Here is a 25365-nt window from a genome sequence, read left to right as displayed (position 1 = left end):
GCTGGAAAGGAAACCAGCAGGAATGGTCGCCTACGCTGTTGCATTCGGTGATGAATGCGAATCCCGGGCACCTGGCCTGGTCTGGCTTGGCCTGGCCTGGCCTAGCCCTCCTCAACTTTTTCACATCCAACTGTGCAAGTTCAACGCCAACTTGTGCTGTGTGACTCCCAGTCCGGGCATCAGATTGGAGTCGGATTAATTTGCCACTGATAGCGCTCGGGCTTCCGTTCCACCTTTTTTTTTCGGTGGCAAAACTTTTTCGCAGCTGTGCAAATTTGTGCAGCATCGTCATAGAAAAGTTAAAATGAAATAAAGTGGCTGGTCTGGCCTGGGCTATATAGTATAGTGGAATGGAGTGGAGGGTCGTGTCCTGTGTCCTGTTTTCTGTATTCTGTCGTGTGCCGCCGCCGGTCTAATCAAGTTCTGCACAAAATTTGCAGCACAAAAAACAAAATGTATTTTTGCCTTTCTGATTTCCCCTCCTCAGAACTAGCTTTGTGTGCAACGGACAAAGTGGGTTAACAACATTTAATATTGTTAAAATTGCAGCAATTCCGGTGCCCGAGTTAATTGGGTTTTCTATTCGCCCTTTTGTAATTAAAGCCTCAAGCCATTTATTAGTCAAATCTGTGCTCAGCAACAAAAGTCTGATTAATTTTGCCAAGAGAACAAAGTGACTTAACGTACGTACATATGTGTGTGGAAATATGTTTATAGTGTTGGAATATTTCATTGCACCTTGAGTACGCATTAAGAGATAATTATATTCTGTGTAATATTTCAGGAATTTCTAAAGATACAAGTATCAATTTCAAAGGATTTCTAAATTTAAGCATTCAAACTTTCCTTAAATCGAGCTTGTTATTATTTCCTTGAAAGTTGGTTTTCATTTGACTTTAAATTAAATTTATTTCAATGTCCTAATCCTTGCATCAATTGTAGGTCCTCGGATTATCATATTAATTCAAAAATGAAACAGAGCTTCCATCTGTCCCTTTCCGGGGGCAGTTTAGAAGTGTCTGTGTGGGCATTATATTTGATTGGTTAAAGTTGGCTAACGATTTATATTGGATATTTTGAATGTTTCAGCTTAGCATACAAATAAATAACCAGCACACACACGCGGCGAGTTGCAGACAAGACATCTCTCTTAGTCCTGCGAGTCCTTGCTTATCCTTCTTGGTTCCCTCGTATTCTTATTCCACTGCCGCTTCACACAACATCATTTATATTCAACTTGTTTTTCAGGCGTCTGCAGAACTTTGTGGAAAAATCGCAGGATTGGGGGCCCTGTACACTGTAAATAAATATAAATGAATTGGACAAATATTTAATTAAATATTATTTAAAAAGGAAACCAATGTCTTAACATAAACTTGGGATAAACTTTAAGTTAAAAGATACTGTAAAAAAGAAAAGCCAAAGAAGATTATGATTATAAGAAGGATTACTCTTGGTCGTTAACAATTTTTCTCGTTGTGTATATATGTGGCAGCCATTTTTGCGTGTTTTTACAGCATTATGTGGTGGGTTTTCCGCCCATGGTGCGTGGGGATGATGGCGATGTCATTGGGCTATGGCTGTGCCACAGGGATGAGTATGTGGTCGGGTGGAGCCGGAGCCAAGGCTGGAGCTGTCCCGTCTGGATTGCACGCTTCAGTTGAACGAACGCAAGCACAAGCAAATGTTGTTGCTCAATCGAAAGTATCAAATTGCCCACAATAACACTTAAATCCAGAGCGTCTATAAGTCGAAGTCAACAGCTGGCGGACCGGAGAGGGAGGGGTCTGCTGTGGCGTTCAGGGAAATGAGTATACCAAATAAAAATGTTCAGCTCAACGAGAAACTGTCAAGTTGGCCTTCAGCTTGTCGGCTAATCGAAGGAAAATATTTGAAATAAACTTCAAGATTTTATGATGGCCATCCACTAGTGTGGACAGTTATGTTAGAGCAAACATGGGAAACTATCAATGCTTACAATATTTATTTAAAATGTTTGATGGTCGAGAGGTTAAACCCTGAAATGCCCCAGAAATAAATTAAAATTTTAAATGCCAAAAGCTTAAACAAAAGGTCGAAATAAGTCAGTTAATTTGAAATACTTTTCCAATTTAAATTAAACCCCGCTAAGGACATCTCAATCGCGTCAACTTTTCTGCCTGCAATAAGTGTCATAAACTTTCCAATGTCATATTTTATTCTTAACTTTTTCGCCCCCCCACCCCTGCTGCCTCTCTTGTCTTGGCAAATCTTGGCCAGTATCGGAGCCAACTTATTCAATCGCAAAATGAAGAAAAGGTTGGCAGTCAGAAAAGCACAGAGTGAGTTGGGTCCAAAAGTCTTGCGCCAGAAGGCAATGGCAAGAACTTTTTGCTGGTTGCTCAAAAATTCGAGGAATTCGCTGGGAGATGGGAACAACTGGGAACTGGGAACTGGGAACTGGGCACTGGGAACAAGGAAAAAATGTGTAAAAATACAGCAGCTAGCAACTGTTGGGCAATCGTGTCAGATATTAAAACATGAAATACATATTAAACGAGCACTGGGACTAAGCGCAGGAATACCGATTGAAATAGCCGCCAGCGTAGACAGCAAGAAAAGGGAGCAGTGGCGGTATGATGTCCTGTAAACATGAGCACAATAAGTTGGAAAATATATACAATACTCTCCTCACTCTCTGTGCTATTTGCTAGTGCATCTGGCTTCCTGTTTTCCCCGCTTTTTGTATTTTCTTTGCCATAAAGCAGGGCGAAATGAGTAAAACAAAAAGCTCTTGCTAAAGGCAAGAGATAAGCGACCGGGATAGAAGTTTTTCCTCATCTAATAGCCAAGCGCAGACACAGGAAAAACCTCATAGTGCCAGCTGGTGGCAGAAAAACAATAACAAAGGAATAAATAACTTCTGCGATTTTTCCACAACTGCAGAGAAGCATCCAGCATCCAGCAAGAGATGAGGAATCGAATAGCAATTTGTTTACAGAATACCAACTGCATGAATATTAGATTTGATTTAATAAACAAAGAAGACTTTATTTACGTTTTGCTTACAGAACGAGTTGGGTTAAATAACAAAACTATTTTCAACCCTTTTGAAGTTCTTAAAGAATATCCCTTAAAAAATATGACCACTAATGACCTCTGCTAATGCCAAATGTTCGACTTCTGATTACGAATGATGCCGCGCATTTGTGAAATGGGATCTCTGCCCTAACGAGCCGGTGGTTGCCTTTCTGTCCAGGGTCAACATTAATATTTGAGCAACGTACACTGCTGCATCCTCTCGACTCTTTTCGATTCTTTCTGAGTGTGTGTGTCTGTGTTTATCTGTTCGACTCGTCCTGCTCCTGCTCCTGCTCCCTGCCACTGTTGTTGATTATTCAAGGATCAGAGCCGCACAAACAAAGCACATGGCAGCAGTCAGCGGAGGCAACTTCTGCACTCAGCGTATAAATTTCGCCGGCTGCAAACGAACTCCGCAAAATCAGCAAAAATTTTCTAGTGTAAAAACAGAGTAACTGGGGTTCAGGGTGAAGAGAAGGGACGAAGGCAGGGCGTGGCACAAAATATGCGGCGTACGTGTTAAGTGGCAAACGTTTTTCAACCCAAATCCCGAAAAACTGAAGCCAACTCAAGCCGGGGCCAAGTCCGTCGTCCTCGTCGTCAGTCAAGTCAAGTCACGAGGTTTTTGCCACGCATTTGTAAACTTTATAAATCAGTTCGTGTCGAAGCTAAAGTTGGGTTTTAGGGCTGACTTTGCTGTAGCAGGAGGTCTTTTCTATATATATATATTATTTTTTTTTAGCGCCAACGATGCGTTGCGAAAATATTTCACGTTATTTTTGTAAATTGCATACTTTGCGGCGCTCTCCACGTTGATTTGACAGACGGGATCCGTCGTCTAGCCCTTTCTGCCCTCGGAGAGGTTTTTCTCGCCTCTGAGTGAGGTTTTCCATTTGTTATATTACTAGAATATATAGTAGCTCATGTGTTGAGGAACTTGTTGACGGAAAAGTCGCATCTGCTTGCAATCTAAGCAGCTGAGAGTTAAAGCTTTTTCTAAGTAACTTGTTTATATGTTTTAAAATTTTTATATCTTATTATAGTTTCTATAATATTTTCAATCTTTTCGATATCTATATACCATTTCTAATTATATATTTCTCTATATTTGTCTCTTTGCAGGTGTGTATGCTTTAAAATCCTTGATCAAACTTTTACTGAGTTCTTACTCAATGCTGGTGTAAGTTAACATATTTGTAATATCCCGTTTTTGCGGGCTAATGAGAAATTCCATGGTTACAATTAATGGCCATTACGAGAGGGTTAATCGGTAGACAAAGGGGGCGTATTCTGCCTTAATAAGCAATTTTTAAAATGCAATTACTCCCAGCATTGTACACACTCCAGTGAAGCGATTGTGAAATGAATTTTTATTGAAAATGCACATGCAAACTCATTACGTATACGAGGCGTTGGACAAACAAGCGCCAAGCACAGCCAACCACTCACACATACATACATACTCCTTTGACCGCACACGCACACCACAATGCGCCAATCAATGCTCGGTATACACACATACCTACATATGTATGGACATATACGAGTTTAATAACTTTGCCGCTACTGAGGCCCGGCCGGTCCTAAGTCGACAACTTGGTCATTAGGGGCTTTGGTCGAAATGTTAATCACATTACCACAAACGTTATAATGTTTGGAGGATGCGGTTCTTCATCGCCCCCCCCCCCCCCCCCCCCCCTTGGCCTGCCACTCAAGTAACAATAACAATTATTTTGACCATCCACACACACACAAAGAGCGATTTACAATCGTCTCTTTTGCACTGAGGGAAAGATTAGCATATTAATATTGGTGTTTTTAAGTGTTTTCCTTTAGCGATAACATTTTAATATATGTTTTATTGTGCTATGAGCAGAGGATTTTATTCGTGTACCGACATTTACAATATAATATCCTGTTTAGTACTGTTCTCCCAGTGTATGACATGTGTGTGAGCCTAAGCTCATGGAAATAGTGGACCGCAATTCGGCTGCCTGACTCATCGAGACCAGCTAACTAGTTGAAAATGCAAACGCAAACCAGTAGAACATAGAAGAACATAGACGAACCGCCGACGGCTGGTCTCCCCCTTTCCACATATACATACATATAAGACCCCTGCCTCCGCCTGTGGCGCCAGCACCTTCCCCCTTTGTTGCCCCCACCATAACCACCACCATTAAGGCAACAACATAATCAATGCCTCGGCTCCTCGACCTCCACACGCCAACAACTGTCCATTCCGCCGGAGATTTACCCCAAGAGCGGTGGTGAACGGAGCAGCGCTTAGTTCGATCACAAACACACACGGGACACAAGATATGGGGGAGGGGGTGTAGGTTGTGGGTTGTGGAGACTGCTGATGGGGCTTACGGACCATAATTGTTGGCAAAGTTACCATTTCCTGTAGCCCCGGCTACACTGGGAGAAACCTTCAGCCAGGCAGAAACTTTGATTAGTTCAATCAATCGGGTAACTCGGCTGGAAGTAATGCGCCAGAAACAAGCATCTCAAATTAGCCAACCGAGAATGTGATATGAAATGTAAGGCTATTGATGGATTTTGGCTCAGGTATTGGTTTGCTAATCTGATGATTCAAGAGATAAGATAAGAGTTATGTCTGCTTTTCATTAGCGTTTAAACATGGCAGGTCCCTCTTGAATATATATAACTGTATTAAGTTCTTTAACTAGGGAGTTTATTTTCCTAAAGTAAACATTTAACAAAGAGAAAATATCTCTAATAAATATATAGAGCCCCACCTTGGCTAAACCTAACCCAAAGTTTAATCACATTATGTGCGAATGAAAGGCTTTCCAACTATCAAATACTTATATTAGCAGTACATTTAAGTTATCCATATGAATCTCAAATAATTTGCTGATTTTCTTTGGCCGCAACCCATTGTGTATCCACGTTTCGGCAACAGAGACATGGAGGCTGCGAGTGTGTGTCATCAAATCGATCGATACGAATCACAAAACCAACGCCAACTGGGGATGGATGGACCTGTGGTGCCGATGGTGGTGCTGCTGATGGTGGTTCCGATGACGATGGTGGTGGGTTTTGGGATACGGATATGGGTGCGGGTGCGGGTACAAGTTCGGGCTCGGTGGCTTATCCCCAGATCCCTTAACTTCCTGCCCGGTCTCTCTCCCTCGCTCGCTTGCTCTGTGGTCTCTCTCTCTCTCTTTTGTGCAGGATTTGCTTCCACTTCAATCATAACTGTGTTCAATTGTTGTTTTTATTACCACATTTTCCTTCACCTTTCCCGGAGAGAAACAAAGGCTGCGGGAGCGGTGGCAAATTGGTTGGCTCTACTTCCTCCTCCTGCTGTCGCTATCCTTTGGCGTGTATTTTTTTTTCTTCTTTGTTTTCTCTTTTTCTTCTCTTTTTTTTGCTGTGTTTGTGCTCCTTTTATGGTTTCAGCCCGAGCAAGCTTTACATGGTGCTTATCTTGCGGCCTGTGTCTGCTGCTTGCCCTGCTCCCCTGTAGGTTTTCCCAGCCCCTCATCCTCGTTTCAGGATTTTCCGCATGAGCAGTGGCCACGTGTGTGCGGGCGAGGGTGTATCTCAGGCCAGGCTTTGCAGCAATTGCGCATAATATAAATTAATAATGCAACAATTGCATTTTGTTATGCTACCATCTCCACATTGTTGTGCCACTGCTGATTTCATTAAATATTTTTGTTGCCCTCCACTCGTCCTTATCGGTTTTCAAATGGAGAGAGAGAGAGAGCAAGATGGCAAGCAGAGAGAGAGAGAAAGTACACTGAAATCAAAAAGTTATACATCTAAGAGGAAAAAAATATATTGATCTTTTGTGCAGTTTTTAATGACTTTCTTTTGTGTTAGTCTTACCTCAAGTCTTAATTACCAAAAACTCTTTTTCCCTCTTAATTCTATGTAGTCTAAGGATTTTTCTACAGTGCAGGAGTTTTTTTTATTGCTGCCGTCCCTCTCGGTTTTACGAGACTGCCGTAGACATGGGCATAACCATTAAGTGTGATCTGCAGGACCTTCCTGACCCCACCCCGATTGCATCTGGCATACTGACGGGTCCTGGACCCTCCCAGCAACCCCACAAAGTTACTGGTTCCTTTACGACCCTCCGTTGAGGTCGGGATGAGTTTTCCTTTTCTTTGCTGTCTCTCTCCAGCTATTGTTTGTTCTATCAAGTGTCGAACACGATACGTGTTGGGCTTTTTAATGGTAACTGGCGACGAGCTACAGTGAGTGGTGTGCGAGTGGGTGTGGGTGTGGCTGTGGCATACGAGGTTTGTAGTTAAACATAACTAATTACTGGCGTGGCGTGGAGATTACAGTTGTCCGCGTCTTGTAAACTGAAGCAGCTGAAAGTAATGATTGCATGCGCACTTCAAAGAGTCCCTGAAGCTTAACACAGGCTTTCAAAGTCAGTTTTCATGTGAGTCATAAAGAAACTGTGTCATAATCTGAGACACAAAAGATGAAAATTAAGGAAGAACTGTTAAAACAAGTGCTGGAAGGATTAAAAATGGAATACAGTTTATGTAATCGCGATTTTCCCTCTTAATTGTATTGATTCTATCATTTTGCCTTTAGTCACATTTCCTATTCCCCTGCCTTATTAGGTTTCGAGAGCCAAGTTAAGTGAATTTCCAAGTCTCCCTTCTAGAGTTTGCACTGCTCTCTCGCTTTAATTACGACCAATTTAGCTAAGGGCAGAATATTATTGAGCTCGGCCTATCAAAATGCCATTGACTAAGCAGAAACTACAAAGCCCAGAGAGGAGCTCATTATCAGAAAATATCAATATTAATTAGTGTGCATTACGTGACAAGTTCTAGCCAGTCGAGTCCAGCCCTGGCCCAGTCTCAACCTACTTTCCCTGATGATAGTTGAGGGAAAATCTTGAGGAAAGCTGGTTATAATTGTTTTCCAAACGCACCATGGGAACGGAAATGGGAGCGAGGAGGCCGGAAGAGGGATCGGAAAATCAACTAACCCGTCCTGGATGGATTAACAAAGCGATTGGCAACGACATTAACATTTTCATCAGGCCTCCGGCCAGTCGCCTCCCCTTCATCCCCAATGAGTTGTTGACGTCGTAATCCATCATCGATGCCATTTGGGGGCGATGGCAAAGGAGCTTTGAATTTTTATGATTATTATGTAGCTGCGAGTTTGCGAGCTCCGAGGGGCAGCGATAGACGTCGTACTATCAGCATTTCAGCTGAGCTAACCATTTATCGCAACTCATGGAGCACGTTTCTCATTAGTCCGGCATCCCTCATCAGTGTCCATTGTGCTGACCTCCCCGATGTGGAATAGCGGGGATTATTTGCAGAAAGGGTTGATGAGAGGGAAAGTCGATTAATACATCTAAATGATGTTTTTCTCTTTCTGTATATATTTTTGTTTGCCTAATGCTTAATCAGAGGTTAGGGTTTGTAAAAATCACAAGGTAGATATTTTAAAGCAGACATTCTTAAATTTTCTAATATTTATGGTCCACTGATTTTCGTATTTCATTGTGGTCCACTTCGGCGGGTGGTGTTGCCAAAGTGCCGATAATCATGACTGACTTCTACAAAGACTCTCTCTCACCCTGGCTGCTTTTCGTCCTGCGAACTGGGAACACGTTTAATCTGCTGGCCACAGATTTCTATCACTGTCACGACTGTTTGCGTCGCCGGCGTTGCAGGAGCTCTTGTCGTAGTTGCCTACCGCCATGGCTGCCATTGTCAGCGAACATCGATACCGCCGGCTGTGGTGAGGCTTGGTCGACGTCCCCGGCAAAAAAGGAGCTGGAGATGGAGCGGTTTTTATTCCGGACTTTCAGCCTTGTGTCGGCTCCTTTGGGTTAACATCACTGAGAGCGCACGGATTCGCCTCTTTTTTTTAATGATACACAATTAGTGCGATGATAAATGGTCTGTCAAATGCAGCATCATCAGCAAGGAGCCAACCAGAAGCCAGTCAGCCCCCGCCGTTTCATACACTGCGGGAAAAGTTGGCCTTCTAGGTCATGTTTTCAAGTTCTTGTACTTAAATTAAGCTGGGTTTTTGAGTTTATTTATCGAAATACTTGAGAAAGTCTTAGCGATATTAGATACAACATTTTCTCTCGAGTGTAATATCCTCCTTGCTACTTAATAACCCAACTGAAGTTGATGTTCACCCTTGTTGTAGTTTTCTCTATTGATAAAATCAGCTTTTTGCAGCGCCAAGTGAAACATCTCCGACAGATAGAAAGGATAACAAAAACGAAAAAAAATATATATACATAAAAGAATAAGAAACAAGATAACACAAAAAGTAAAATAAAAATAGCAGGGAGAGGAAAACAAACTAATGATGGCAGCACCCAGATATTGGATATTAATTGTTACAAATAACAAGATGCGCCGGGTGCAGTCTCTCCACGGAGCCACCCATGGAGCTGGGAGGCGCCTTGAGCGCAGGAAGCGACAGAATCAATTAAAATGACTGAAATAAATTGTAGACACAAAGTACTGGCTAAGGCTAAGCACTAAAAGGAGACTGACTGACTGCCGAGCGGATATCGGGGAACAAATTCTGATTAGCGTCGGTGGCAGTCTCAACACACATATAAAGATATATACACCCCCATTTAATATAGGGATGAAAAGAAGGCAAAGCACATACATTTATCTTTAAATGCAGCGGATAACTAAGTCACAAGTATATATTACAACCCTGAATTAATTACATTTTCTATGACATCAGCTTCTCTTCGATGAATCAGAGACATATTACTTACACTTTGGAATAAGTATATAAACACTAGAGCTCTTACACTCGCGATTTTTTGCTCTATTTCAAAGAATACAAAAACAAGAATTAGCTTTCTGCTAACTTTGGCCAGGTAACAATTAAAATATATCATAACTAAGCCAAAAATGCATTATTTCGATTCGGAAAGCAGTTTTGTGTTAGTTTTTATTAATTTAAAAAAACTGCATACCAAATTTAAAATTTTAAGAAATCAAAATTTTTGGCCATTTTTGCTAATTTTAATGATGTAACCCCTTATCAAATTTCGCGAAAGTGGCCAAAAAATCGATTTCTTCTGGACATGTCTAGAAAGATTCCCCTGTTAATGCTGATCAAGAATGTATATGGTTTATGGGGTCGGAAATGATTCCTTGACTTGGAAAAATATTATTTTGTATTATAAAATCGGATTTTTTATATTAAAAAACTTCTTGATTTTTTTTTAAATTAAAAATATCATAACTCGGCCAAAAGAGCATAAATTTTAAATCGGAAAACTGTTCTGTGCAAGATTTTCTACAGTTAATAAATCTGCATACTTCATTTAAAAATTTAGAAAATTCAATTTTTTTATCAAAATCCAAAATTTTAATGATGTAACCCCTTATCAAATTTCGCAAAAATGGCCAAAAAATCGATTTCTTCCGGACATGTCTAGAAAGATTCGCATGTTAATGGTGACCAAGAATATATATGGTTTATGGGGTCGGAAACGTCTCCTTCACTGCGTTGCAAACTTCTGACTGAACTTATAATACCCTGCAAGGGTATAAATATACTTTGAAAAGCGGGCTTCTTGCTCATCCTACTGATATGGGAGAAATAAATAACAAAGCTCTTACACTCTCTCGTTCGCTACTGAAAGAATCCTATAAGCTGTTGTTGCTGAGTACGTGTACATTGCAGGCAAAGTGTGGAAGAGAGCAAACTGCTCTGGAATTTAAAGCGAGAGCGAAACAGGAAATTGCCAAATTAAAATGTATTTTTGAATCCCCCTAATCGGATTTTCGAACCACCGAACTTTAGGGAACTTTTAGTAAAACGAAACCATACCCTTTACTCTCTCATTGCCTATTTTTCTTCTCAAACATTTGCAAAACATCCTTTTCATGAATAAAATAAAAACAAATTTTTCTCAAAGCAAGTGTCTAATTTTTATATTCACCTCATTAAGAGCTCTAGCAGTTCTTCACTGCTTTGATTTCCTGTACTGCAAAGAAACGAGAAGCTTTATGATCAAAGTACTTAATCTCTACCCCATTTAAGCCCCTAACACTCGTCCTGAAATGCAAATTTAATGGCCTTCATAACTGGAAATTATCGTTAGCAAATCAGGTTGCATCAACGTATCGAATGATAGCGTGGCAAGTGGAGTGTTTGACTTGTGATTCGATTCGACGACATCAAAGTCAGAGAGCCTAACTTGATTTGCATGGACCGTGACAACGATATCGGGGAAACCAATAACCGTTTCTTGTTTGCATCCGTGTACCGGGCCACTAAGCACCCCCGCATTGTTATCGAATTGCAAATTGGCGGGGGAGGTGATTTTCTGTGGGATTGGAGGCTGCCAATAACCGCCATGCCTCCGGGGTCGTGTGTTGCATGTAAACTCTATTACTATAGCAGTTGAATGGCATGGGAATCGCAGTGTGTTTTTGCTGCAAGCAACTCAGTAATTTGAGATGTTCTTTCTTGTTTTCGATTGCCATTCAACAAACACATTAATTTCGTCAATTTCTTGGAAACCACACACGCATAAACCTTGCCACTCGAGCACGGTTAGTTAACTTTACCGCCTCGGTACTGAGGAGGTATAAAAAAGGCACTAGGAAGGAAAGCCAGGAAACGGCAACAACGAATGCTCCAAAGTTTTTCTTCTTCTTTGGGAACTTCTCGCCCTTTCCCTACTTCTTGCTTCTACTCCCTGCCAAGACGCGAAAACTCACTCAAAATAAATGAGCAATTAATTTTCATGGTGAAACTCCACAGAATCTCCTTGGACCAAAGGTTGAGCTGCTGCGAAGAGCGCGAGAAGTTGGGGTGAAGTGAAATTGTTGTTTCCTACTACAACTTTTGCCATTGAAGGGCAAAAAATAATAATAACAAGCTGCTTGGGTTTGGCCAAAACTTTGCTTAGAATGAAGGCAGCAAGGGGGAAAAAAAAACGAAAAAAAACCGAGACCAAGTAATGAAAGCCAGCCAAGTAAACAGCTGCCGGAACAGCAAAAAAAGAAATATTCTTTTCAATAAAAGTAAGCGTGTCAGATATTTATACGTATTTTTATATCCTTGCACAGAGACTGATATAATTTTATTCAAGAGCCTTAAGCTCAGATATGTACATAAAAATATATTCGTTGCATATTCAAGGGCATCAAGTGGTACATTTTATAACAAAAAATCATTTTATCTTCAAGTAGATATTGTAATAAGTCTTTAATAACCCTTTTTTTTTGCTGTGTGTTTGTACTTCTTAATTTATATATTACCCAGAGCTTTGTTGAGTGAGTATAAAACTGGAAATCAAAATATTCGGTGGCCACAAATGAGCAAAGTTTTCTTGCCCAGCTTCTACTTTTTTCCTGGGTTCGTTTGTCCCTATTTTGTGTTATTTTATTTTTTTATTTTTTGTGTTTATTTTGTTTGCGCAACTTCAGCGCAAGCTGCAGAATTTATTGCTTTTGAAATGCGGTTGCGCATAAATGTGCAGCGACCAAAGAGCGCCAACCATAGCAGAATCTGTAACAACTGCGGTCCGGAATGGAGTCTCCGCCGTAAATGAAATGAAGAAATGAAATGAAAAATCCGCACATAATTGCAAATGCGTGAGATACTTGCCAAATGGCGAAATTATGAAAATGAAATGGAAAAACCTTTGCTAGACGCCCCCTCACCCTCTGCGGACGTTACCAAAAAATCTCTTGGGTGTCGGTTTTCCTTCTATTATTTGTATACTCTAGCAAAAGTATTCTAATTTCATTCAGAAGTTTTTAACGAGGTGGGAAAACGTAGTAATAATGAAAAGTTACTTTAATTTTCTTTTAATAAATTACGTAAAAGGGAATAAAAATGGTAGGGAATGATTTGAACCAACTAGGACTTTTAAGGCGTAAGGGTATACGAAGTTTCGTTCTCACAGCATTCCTTTTTGGTGTCCTTTTTTTTAATATTCCACTCATGTTCTTGGACCTTAGAGGCATTTTGACGCCTCATCTTTGGGGTTGGCTAACTATTACTTTGATGACTTGCCAGCTTGGGTTTCCTCTTCCTCTGAAAGTTCCAGTTAAAATCCTACATCTCTCTATGAATATATAATAATCAAAATAATGACTATTGCAGAAGTATTTAAATTTTAACAAAACCATTAAAGAACACAAAGAGTACACTAAACAATTATTACAACTGAAATAGTATGCCAATAAAGCCTTAGCAGAGGTCAGTCAGTCAATGAGCTTAACTAGGGAAATGCACCAAGCAAATAATCCCTCTCCTTTCAGTTTACAAACAACTATTTTCCGACCAAAACCAATCAATATTCCAATCCTCGATGACCAAAGCCGAAGCGGGCTTTAATTCAACATCAAACATGCATTGTTTGATGGTAGGCCCAGCATAAAGTGCATGAATATTTCATCCTTTAACATCCCGCCCCGAACGCAGCCCACATAATTGAGTGCTCTTTTATTTAACATGCAAAATTAATGGCCGGGCTCTGCATGAATGCAATAAAACTATTAATCAATAAGTGCTCATACGCACACTCACACACAGTCTGAAGTAAGCATAAAAAGCTGGGGCAACAGAAGAATATGTAATGCAAGTTTGCCCACTTTATAAATTTAATAGAGTTTGCAAAGCAGAGCAGCAATTATATTTGTTAAACTTTTTTGTTCCAACCAACAGCACACCAGCAGCAGGATAGCAGAGCAATATATGTAGGAGTTTTTCTGTTGAAAATGTACCCTGGAAATAGAGGGTTAGGTAATTCAGGCATATAAAATGATTTTTATGATTTAAAAATATTTATAAAATTTAAACAGATATTTTTGACAAAATTTTGGATTGTCCTAACAAAATCTATGTTTTCAAATGTCCCAACAAGCAGTACTCCCTCAAAATGAATAATATATTTATAGAATATTAAGTTAAAGTTCTATTAAGAGGCCAAAGCACTTCGACCCCTTAATCCCTAGTGGTTTTTCATAAAATTTCTTTTTTTTTTAGAGAACGTTGTAACTGGCTTTAGTTGGCCAAAGATTCTAGAGAAAGTCCGCAGCTGGAAGCGGCTGTAGAAAAAAAGTAATATATATATAGTATATAAAGTATACATATAGTTGGCAGGGGGTGAAAGCACAATAGCGCAAAGTTTCAAGTGGACTCGCATGTTGTGCCAGGGGGTGGCAAGAGGGGTAGTATAAGGGTTCGGGCGGTGGTTGTTGGTCGTTGGCATCTGTGCAGCGTTGTGGCACATATTCCACTTTTGTCTTTTATTGCGTGTTGTTGGGCCCTGCTATGCTCTGCCAGCTGAATCGGCTTGGCTACCCAGCTAGCTAGCAGCTTGTATTTCATTGTTTTAAAACAATGTTTCCCCATTTGGCTGCGCTGCTGACTTTGATTTGCCATCCTGCTTGCACGCCCTGTTATTGTACAACGAAAAAAATTTTTTAATCTTTTTGTCGGGACATGCCCACTGTGCTATTTTTACTTTAAGGTCTTAAAGCTTTATGCAGATGTGATTTGAATTTAGTTAGAATAAAAAGCTTTTGGTTAACGAGTGACCACTGATCGTTGCTCGCTGAACGTGACAAGCTTTGGACTTCGCAGAATCAACATCCTCGATAGTATAGTGGTTAGTATCCCCGCCTGTCACGCGGGAGACCGGGGTTCAATTCCCCGTCGGGGAGATGGATGAATATATTTTTTATTTTTAGAGATTTATTTTATCTTGTTTTTCTGTTGATGATGGTCTTTTTAAATTATTTTTTATGCTAAGGCATTTATTATTATTATTAATTTACGTGTCTCTTTAAAAAGAAAAAGATTTTTAAACAATGTAAATTTAAAAGCCACATTTAAAACTGAACCTCTGTGGTGATTGATGGACTCATTTTCTATTTTTCTCAACATTGTATTGTGTTTGTCGTGAACAACAAAAATGATAAATTTACTTTGAGGAAAAATAAAACGTTTTCCTGGGAAGAGCAACCGACCAACCAACCAACCAGCAGCTCTTTACGCCTCCACCGAGAGCAGTCAGCAAACAAATTAAGGTGAAACTAATAAATTTTCAACACTTAACAAAATGCAAACACCAAGCGAAACCCCAAACTTCAGTTGCGTTGCTTTTGGTTTGTTGTTTCTGTTCCTGTTGTTGGTCACGCCCCCTCCATCCCGCTCCACCCACGCTGCCATAAGAGAAAGGTCCTTGAAATTGTCTGGGGGGTTTTTGGCTGTCCTTTTTTTTTGGGGGGCTCCTTCCTGTGTTGAGCACATGGCGAACCTTAACAAAGTTTCACTTGAAAATTAAGTTGCCTTCCTGGCTGCTATGCGAATTCAATAAATTTGCCCCAGGACATGTGGGTGTGAGGTGGGTGCGTGTATGAGTGTGTGTGTGTTTGGGACAGGCGAAGCGAATGCGAGGATATGCAAAGAAAATAGCAGCAGCAATAACAGAACCAGAAACAGGAAAAGCCTTGCCAAGTGAAAAAAGTTTTTACGGCTGCTGTAATATGAAGACCACAGAACCGAACGCAAAGGCAACACATTCCGCAACAGTGGCGGCGAACAATGGATATTTCCCCCCAAAAAAAAGGGGAGTGGTTTTTGTAATTAAGGAAACTTAGGGATTTCCAACAATTATTATTTTAAGTACAAGTGGTTAGAATATTGCTGAATTATTAAACTTTTACTTTGTAATAAAATTTAAAATTGTACAAAATTCATTTTTTATATTACTTTTTCCGAATAAAAACTGCCTTGAAATGTATTCTTTTGTTGGAAATTCAATTCCTTTTCGGCAGTCCCCCGCACAGATTCATTGTTCTACCTAAAAAATATTAAAACCGAATGGATTTCGTATGAAACTAAGATTTCGTAAGAAACGAAAGTGCGTTCCAAAAATATTTTTCCTTTAGTTAGAAAGCAAACAATGAAAATTGTGCTTTTTTTATACATTTTTCGCCATTTGCAGTTGTGGTGAGAAGCATTCAGCATACATTCATATACGCGCAGTATCACCTGCGGCTGGAGTGGCCAAAGTAACTAAAAAAACTAACTAAAAAAAATGCATACCAGAAATTTTACTGCAAACAAGGGGAAAAGAATCTGGGTTACAAACTTTTCGAATTGCATTCCTTCTTTGCTTTCTTTTTTACGTGTATTGCTCTCAAAGGGAATTTATGCCAGCGCGAATATTTCCATTGATTTTAGTTTCTTTATTGCCATTTTGCCAACGAACCACCGTCGTATTTGCATCTTTAAAATGTTGTTTTGTCTCTTGTCGCAAGCAAATAAATTGCTAGCTAGCTATCTCGATAGATAGAAATAAAGGAGGAAACCACGTAGAAAACTGGGGAAAAAACAGCTGCAACGGAAACGAGCGCCGAACTGAAAAAAGGCAATATGCACAAAGGGGGCGGAGTTCCATTCTGTTCCCAATTCCACACACTACTCGATTATTCATTTTGGCTGACAGTCGCCGGGCAACCGGGCCAACTCAGTTACCGACCATGCCATGTGCATGTGTATTACTCAAATCGAGCTCTAATGGCCGTTCCAATTGAAAACTAATCAGTGAATTGACTGAATTGACTAAAATTGGGGCGACCAAATGAAATTCACTTATTCAACTGTGCGCCATTAAAACTATATATGTACATACTTGGATACGAGCAGATGAGAGCTATTAAAAAATGTACAAAGAGACGGAATATTCAGTAATAGGCACTAATAAAGTGAATGAATAAGCTTCAATTAAAAAAAATATAGGGAACATATTTAAAATTACTTTATAAAATTTTGAAAAGGCACCCAAAAATAATATACATATGAAAACTAAATAATAATAAACCCTACAAATTCATAAAACTTCATTATTATTCGAACTTATTGCTTAAAAATATGTATTAATTTTATAATATTAGATAAATCATAAATAAACAGTAACTAATTCTGGATTTTCTTCTTCTTTTCATTACAGGTTTGTTAAAAAAAACATTACTAACCATATGCCTTACAGATCTGCGACTTTCAACCACAACTTTTTGCCACACTTCTTAAGTATAAACCCTGTGCATGCTTTGCCCTTTAAAATAACTACTCTACATTAGCATTTCTTAAGACTTTCAGTTATACTTTTTCAATTCATCACCGGTCTTCTTTGTTGCGTTTCCAAGGTGAAAAATGCCAAGGAGAGAATATATTGCCTTTGAGTAGAGGTCCCGACCCTACCCCAGTGACATGACAAGTGAAAAGCGCGGGAGTAGTCGACGACTATAGGGCTTTTCCAATTTTTCCATGTTTCCCCATGTTTTCCGCCTTCATTTTGTAAAGCATTTTCTGCGCTCGCTCTTATCCCCGTTCTTATCATTGTCTTTGCACATTTTCTGAGCCCGTGGCGCTTTTATCTTTACTTTCAGTTTACTTTATATCTTTTGTACTCTTTATGTCTTTTGTACTTCTGCTACGTGAGGTGGTCGTTTCGCTTCGCATTCGACAGCGTAAAATTATAAAAGCACCAGCCTCCTTGGCCGATTTCAAAGCAAGCGTTTTTCCATCCCATCCCAAGCCCAAGCATGGCCCATGCCCATGCCCATGCCATCCCTCCACTTAAGACTTTCGGCTTCATCGGCTTTCCGTTTAAATAAATAAAACGCAGCAAAAGAAGTTTACCCCGACAAAGTGCTGAACAGGCTGAAAACTCTTTGCAGAGTTGCCGTCAAAGGACCTCCAAGAGCTACAAGTAGTCGGAAGGATCCATGGGGGGCAACATCTATATATAAAGGTACTATGTGTGTGTGTGTGTGTGTGTGCCTTGAAGTATGCATAGTTGTAAAGATGACATTGACGATTTCAATGCTCCGCACAATAATAAATCCCAGACTAAGCCCCACTTCAGTGGATTTATCACTATTTTTTCCAGTCTACTGATGATTATTAGAAACATATAAATATTTTATAGAGCTCACAATACTTACTTAAATCCCTAAAGAATCTGTTGAACTCTTGTGTATATGCTGCAGCTATATAACTAATTTAAATATTTCAACCCCCTTTGATCTGGTGTGTATTTTCGATCACATAAACACCACCCTAGTAATTCGCTGACCCAAATTTGAGCCAAAAGCATCGATACAAATTGACAGATGGTCCCTGACAGAGCTGCAAAGTTAAGCCCTGATCCGGTGTACTCGTTCCCCTTTTTCAGTTTCCAGAGATTTTCCAGGGTCCTTTACCAGTGATGGTCAGTGTGTACTTACTTTTAGTACTAATTGTAGAAACAACCTAAAAAAAAATTAATTAAAAAAAAATCCAAGCTATGTATATTTTAAATTAATATTGTTATGGTTCAAAGTCTGAGTTTTATTGTAGATTTTATACAAGCAAGAAAACATATGAAATATTATTTTGGTTTATATAAATACAAACATTTTAACTCTATTTCTTACTATACACTAAAGTAACTAATAAAACAAAAAAAGTAATGCAATTTTTTAATTTCAGTGATGTTTTTAATTATATTTGTTGCATATACGCTTCGTTCTTACCTGGCTAAAGTAAAGTAAAAACCCTTGCCATCTCTGGGCGCTTTATGTTTGAGCGCGCGTGCCCTGGGAACCACAAAAGCCGGGCCAAAGCTGATTCCGCTGGATGCCAGCGTCCGTTTTATGGGTCATTGGTTCATCGGTTGGTTCATCAGGAAAGCAGAGCAGCGGGGTAGCGAGGATGCTGTGCAGCGGACTTACGGTTGCACCGCTCCCGATCCGGACTGATGAAAAGCCAGCGAGCGTAACCTATACGGGGCTGTCAGGGCATTGCGCTAGTACTGGCTGGCACAGCAGCAGCCACGTCGCGATGAGCCGGGCAGATGTCCTCGGAGTGACAGCCAAACGGCATCATTAAACACGGGCAAAGTGCCCATCCTCGTCGTTGTTGCCATCATCAGCTTCATCATCATCATCAGCAGCAGCAACGTGGAGCACCAGTTGGCGGCGATTCCATGGAGGATGGGCTCTTGTATTGCCACATGGCAATACACATCAGCTTCAGCACGTGCTTTTCATGCGGGCACTGTAAAAAATTAAAACTTTGCAATCTTTTAAATAATTACAATTTGAGAGAGACATGAGAATTTCATTTCTGCACGTTAAATCTCTAATTATGCCTTGCTTCATAGCCAAAGTTCATAGCTTAATAGCTTAAGGTGATCATAGAAATGATTCACGAGTCTCACCCCATTTTTTCGTACAAACACGTGTCATATCTGCTTGAAAGCATAGTGCTCAGGTCGTATTCCTATTCAGTTTCTTCCTGTTTAAGTGCATCAGATACGTGTTTATGTCTGCTTGCCACCCACACTGACATTCTGAAATTCGTGCCGAGCATTTCTTAGATGGGGTCCTCTGTAGGTCCTGTAGAACCCGGCATTAAATGCAGCCGATTTATAGGGCAACTGCAAGTCATTGTTTGATTGTGTGCGTGCCCCAGTCAGTCCTGATCAATTACACCAGCCGACATTTGTTTGGCAGCTTTAGTCCCACGGAGCCTTTGGGTCTTCAGAAACCATGGGAGCCGGGAGCCAGAAGCCAGGAGCCAGGACCCTGGCTTTCCCTCATGCTCGTGCACATATTTGTGTGCAAGACGCATATCATTGTCACTGTAATAAGTGACGCGTATACTTAGTGCATACACCTGAGTCCCAAGTTTGCTTCAGTGTTGCCAACGTATCGGTTTTAAGGCCAAAAGATGAAAATAATATACAATTAAAGTAAGCTTATTTTAGCAGAAATATATAAGAAAGTAATAGATAATATAGGATGAAAGATCCAGATGCAGATTAAGCAAAATGATGAGGGTTTTCTGAACAGAGAAATATATTTTAATAATTTTTTCCCACACAGTCGAAAAATTCTTTAAAAAATACGCATACGACACATAAGCCAGCACATATTTTATGCATGAAATGTTTACCAAATAATGTTTAAAATGCATAAAAAAATAAAACAGAAAATCATTTTTTAATTATTTTTACCCACAAAACAAAATTAAAAAGTATAGGCCGTCGAAATGTTCTTAAAAATTACGCATACGACACGTAAGCCACCAGGGACATTTTTGTATGCAGTATTTAACATGCTATACATAAAAAGAATAATGTAGAGATATTTAATAATACGTATATATTATTTTGCTTTGAAAATAATCTAGACTTTGTATTGGATTTTCAAATACATCCTAGTTACTTAGGTCTACTTATTGGTTTCAACATTGTGGTTGCCAACTTGGCAACACTGATCCCATGCCCGCTTGGGATTCATTCATGCGTGCCCATAGCCGTAAATGGATGTGGGTGTAGCTACCTCTGCACCTGACAGTATAGCAACCCGTAGCCCCATATCCTGGCTCCCCACCTCTTGTTTGTTTAGGCACATGTAAAGCACATCTTATCTGAATCAGGTCGCTGCGAGCTCGGGTGCCAGGAGCCAAGAGCCGGGATTATGAGAGTAAACACATGGCGCAGGTAGAATGGTGGGGCATGTGAAAATTACAGTCTCATCATTTAGGCCCTGTTTTGGGATAACACGTCACGTTTCTTAGAGGTAGAGAAAGTCCTTAATGACGACGACGGCAGGAGGTCTTAAAAATTGTGAATTTTTAATGTTTACCAAAAAAGAAAAGTTGGTCAGGGAAAACTTAGATTGGGAATTTGGTAAGGAAAAGGAGCAGGAGTTGAGGGAACCTTATGAGTATAAGCCTTTACATATAATTCCAAAGAATTGTACTATTTACGTTGGAATAAATTACATAATTATGATTTTATTATAGTTAAAAAGAAGAACGTAAATATAATGAATAAACTCATGCTGTGAGTTTCTCAGAAATAAAGCTTCAGCAACTCTTCGTGCTCATCATCATGCTCTTCCCCAGTGCCATTTCACCTTTTAATCAGACATATTTACACTGATGAACTTTGCACATAAAGTTGCTTGGCATTAAACTTGACGAGCCATCGCTTCGCTTCGCATGCAAATGCAAATGGAGGTAACTCCGTGGCGGAAACTCCGTGGAAACTCGATGAAAACTCGGTGGAAACTCTTCGATTTCGCTGTGCATTCCTTTGCGGAAACACCTGCAATTGGTTACGACAATTTGTTGTCATTAAGAAGCCCGTCTGTGGCCCATCGGATGTTCAAACAAGCCGCAGCCACCAGGATCGACGTGTGGCGCATCCTTGGCCGGCACAAAGGATATCTGCACGGCGTGCCGGGACGTGCGTAAAAAAATGCAAAATAATACAATAATAATTAAAGCGGCATAAAATTCGACTCCGAGGTCCTCGCTGCCCTGGAACCATGAGCGACGGACTGCAGCGCTTGGTCCTGGCGTTAATTGCTGCATAAATGGCATGTAGTTCATATCCTGTCACATTTCGTGGCAACCGCAGGACACGTGAGAAGAACCCCAGCGCCTGCAGCTCTCTGCTCTCTCCTCCTCTCTTCCTCTCGGCCTAAATGAATTTAAAGGCCTTCATGGCATTTCCTTTAACGTCTCGCAATTAATTTCATTTCGCACAAGGCACGCCTTCCTGAAGTATCGATTTTACTGAATATCCAGGCTGTTCCTTAAACAATTTATACACACATTCTTATATATTATTTAATGTTTTTGCTTACTCGCTCGCAAATAAATAAATTCCACAGCATTTACATAATTCTTTTTACCCACTTTGATTTCTATAAATATTTTGTTCGCGACTTAAATTGTTGATGAGTTTCAATGTAATTGGCAAGCGATTTGAAATATTAATGACTGAAAAAAACCCGTATTCCATAGCCCCAAAGTTATTTGTGTGGGTTTTTCATCACATTAAAATAAAAAAAAGAGAGAAAATAAGAGAAGCCCGGGCGTTGGCTGTCGTCACATGCGCTAAATAAATTTGATTTGGTCAAAATTGTTTGCATTGAAATGCAAGATAAAAAAATAAAAACCTTATCATGTGGAAAAAATATTCCCACTGATTGGGGCTTGATTTTTTTTAATGTTTTTTCTCCGTTATGTGGTTGGAGGCGGAATATTTAATGGGATAATTTGGGTGATTTACGATTGAAATATGCGGGAATGGCTGTGGAAAAAATTCCAATGCCAACAGATTTTTATTGGACAAATCGATAATTATGTGCGGGGAATATTTATGTTTAGAGGCGCTTAAAAACACGAAAGAAAGTATATTTTATTAAAGGAAATTATTCGAAATCAGTGAATACTCATTTCTTTGACGGTTAAATGAGAAGCTAACATTGATCAATTTGTGGTGGCATTTCCGGAGATTAGCTTTAGCAATCTTCCGTTCACACCTGAATTCACCGAAATCCCCCTGACATTAGTGCGGCGGAACTCCATCAAGATGCAAACTTCAGCAGAAAACGAAATTGACAAGTCTGGTAATGGCCAAAAAGGAAAGGCCGAACAAAACAAATCAAACGCTGCAATTGGGCCAAGAGCTTGAGCCAAGATAAAAAGACAATGAAGCAGCCTTCCGATAAGCCGCCGGTGGTACTCAATCCAAGGAGATGGCGGCGGACCAACTGTCCTCCCGTTCCCAGGGTCAGCCAGAGGCATTCATTTCAGATTTCATTTCGGGAAGCCGGCACAGGAGCAAAAACTCCCCCCGTCGGCCAATGAGTATCTGCCTTTTGCTTTCTGCCCTTTGTGCGTCCGATTTGGTTTCAGATTCCAATGCGGATTCGGATTCTGTCTGGTTTGGTCTGGCCATTTCACGTGTCCTCTCCGTCGCCGTCGACCGTTGGCGTTCATTTCAATTAAATGCAAATCTCAACGAGGGATTTTTTTCTGCCACTCCTTGTCCTCCTCCTCCTCTTTCCCGGCCGCCGTGTTATTGTTGCCTTTCCACTGCTCAAAGGTAGGAGGAGACGGAGCAGAGAGTGTGGAAGCGATTCCAAAGTCGGGAAATGTTTTTCACGCGTCGCTGCATTTTGTTTTCCGGAAAGCGAAGCCGCTTTCGCCTTCAACCCGCCAAAAGCACGGGCTTTGCCCTTTCCTACTCATATATTTTTTATGAGAGGTGTCGGGGATTAAACTGCTCACGTTCTTGAGTTGAATTTTTCTTAAAAAAGTTCAGTTAATATTTCTGTAAACGAAGTTTTAAACTAAATTTCTATAAATTAAGAACTAAAATACAATTTAATCATATTTTCAACATTGTCTAGCATACCTTTAGGCTCACTTCTAATTGTTTTCAAATCCCCAGCCATTTAAGAAATTAAATATTTTCTCTGACATCATTTTCCTAATGATATATACTGTTCTTAAGAGTCTACGGAATCTCCGTCTTGCATTTGTTCGCCGGAAGCCTTTATTATTGACAGACTGTCGTCGCTTCCTTTTTCGTACAGCGCCTTACTTCCGCTCGTCTTTATTCCCTGTGTTCTCTCGGCAGCACTAAGAGCAACATTTGGCTTGCATTTCTGAAAAGGTTTTTGCATTTTTAATGCTGCATTGTTGTCTGCCCCGTGCTGGCTGCCTTGCCGCCTCCGAAATGCATTCGGAATTTGCATATAAATGTACGTGGGGAATGGAGGCCGCGGAATGGTCATCACACCTGCGAGCGGACGCCATCTTGGGTAAATATTTGCCGTAGTTCTGAGGAGGAGAAGCTGGACCTGGTCCTGTGGGGCACCATCTCAGGAATTCCGCAAGTGCGAATGAAAAATTCATTAGGAAAATATTTAATAATGAGCTTATTTGTTGGTCGACTCCCCACTCCGCGGGTGCTGGGTCTGTGTGATTTGTACAAGCGGTGTGGCTGGAATCCAGGAAGTTGACCATTAAGTGGCTTGGTCCTTGCACAGTCACGTTCGCAAGTCAATGTCAAACACTGAGAACTCTACTCCACTTCACACTCTCCAAACTCTAGAAGCCGTACGTCAGAAATTTTATTTTATTTTCCGTTGAATTTGCATAATTTTGAGGAGTCAGTCCAGTTGATTAAAGTGATAGACCCTGACACTGTTCGTTTTTTCTTTGGCCTTCTACACTTCCCCTCGATCCTGTCTGGCGGCCAGTCCTTTGTTGGAATGGCCATACCCATGAGTGTGTGCCTGTTACAACGGGTATGTACGCCCCTGGGTAACCGGAATTGGACTGGGAACGCCGACGGCCGCCGCCGCTTGGCGTTTTGCAAAGTCAAGGTAAATATTAGATTTTTGGTTGCGGAATTTTTCGCTCCTTTCCGGTTCCACTTTGTCGTCTATGCAGATATGTGTGCGTGTGTGTGTGTGTGAGTATTTGTGTGTGTCTGTGCTGCCCGGGCACTGCACTATGGGGAATTTTGCCATTTTCATGGTATTAATTAATAACTTTTAAACTAAGTAATATATTTCGAAACGGTTTTTTTTATTATAGCTATGGACTCCATAAGAAATGTTTTTTGGAAAAATGGGCGTGGTTCCGCCCTCGCTTGACGATTTTTGTATTTTTAATTTTTTTTTTTTAAGTGTATAAGGTGGATTTTTTTTTAATTCCAACAATATGTTTTATAGACATAATAAAAAAAATACATTGTCTTCATTTTTAAGCTCTTAATCAGATATAAAATAAAAAACGTCATTTTCATATTCATTTTATTCATAAAAGTGGTCCAGGCCTTCAAATTCGCCAATAACTTCCATTTGGCACTTACATTAATGCAAAAAAATTTGCTTTTGCTTTTTAAAAAGGTAAAATGATTTGACACATTAATATTTATATGTAATTAACCTGAAAAATGGTTTTTTCTTGGTAAAATTTGCTCGAAAAGACCTGCAAAAAAAATTAAATTACGCAGATTGTGCGGATTTGTGCACATTGAGACAAATTGCCTTTTATTTAGAATGAATGCCTCTACAACATATATCGGACGTACAGCAATACAAAGACATATATTTTTTATAGGTCTCTTCAAAGTGAAATATTTTTTCAAAAAAATTTCCTTAGAGGAACACTTAGAAAAATCGGAATATATCAGTAAGACAAGCACAGATCAATGTATTAGTAGACACAACATATAATAATTACCAGTACTATTGGTCTCCATCAAAACTTTAATCAAAAATTGGTTCTACTTTTTAGTTTTCCAATTTCAAAGTAACCGAATAAAAAATAGCTATTTTCCATCACGTGCATTTTGGCTACAACAGCCGACTTTAACAGTGGATAGGCTTAACAGTGCACTGTTAATTAACATTTCTGGTACTACATTTTATAGAGCCATATATTTTTAATATGTTTACATAAAAAAAACTCAAA

The 25365-nt window shown here is 39.9% G+C and overlaps 1 protein-coding gene and 1 non-coding gene across 2 annotated transcripts in view; both read left to right on the top strand.

The window, feature by feature from the left end:
* Nucleotides 1-25365, top strand: part of LOC108074788 (semaphorin-1A) — a 133448-nt gene that overhangs the window by 68507 nt on the left and 39576 nt on the right. The gene's annotated exons all lie outside the window — the stretch shown is intronic.
* TRNAD-GUC (transfer RNA aspartic acid (anticodon GUC)) lies at nt 14676-14747 on the top strand. The gene has a single exon. It is a non-coding gene; the product is annotated as a tRNA-Asp (tRNA).

The sequence above is a fragment of the Drosophila kikkawai genome, chromosome 2L, assembly GCF_030179895.1.
Source record: "Drosophila kikkawai strain 14028-0561.14 chromosome 2L, DkikHiC1v2, whole genome shotgun sequence".
Lineage (NCBI taxonomy): Eukaryota > Metazoa > Arthropoda > Insecta > Diptera > Drosophilidae > Drosophila > Drosophila kikkawai.
The sequence above is the reverse complement of the archived record's forward strand: the minus strand, read 5'-3'. Positions and strand labels throughout refer to the sequence as shown.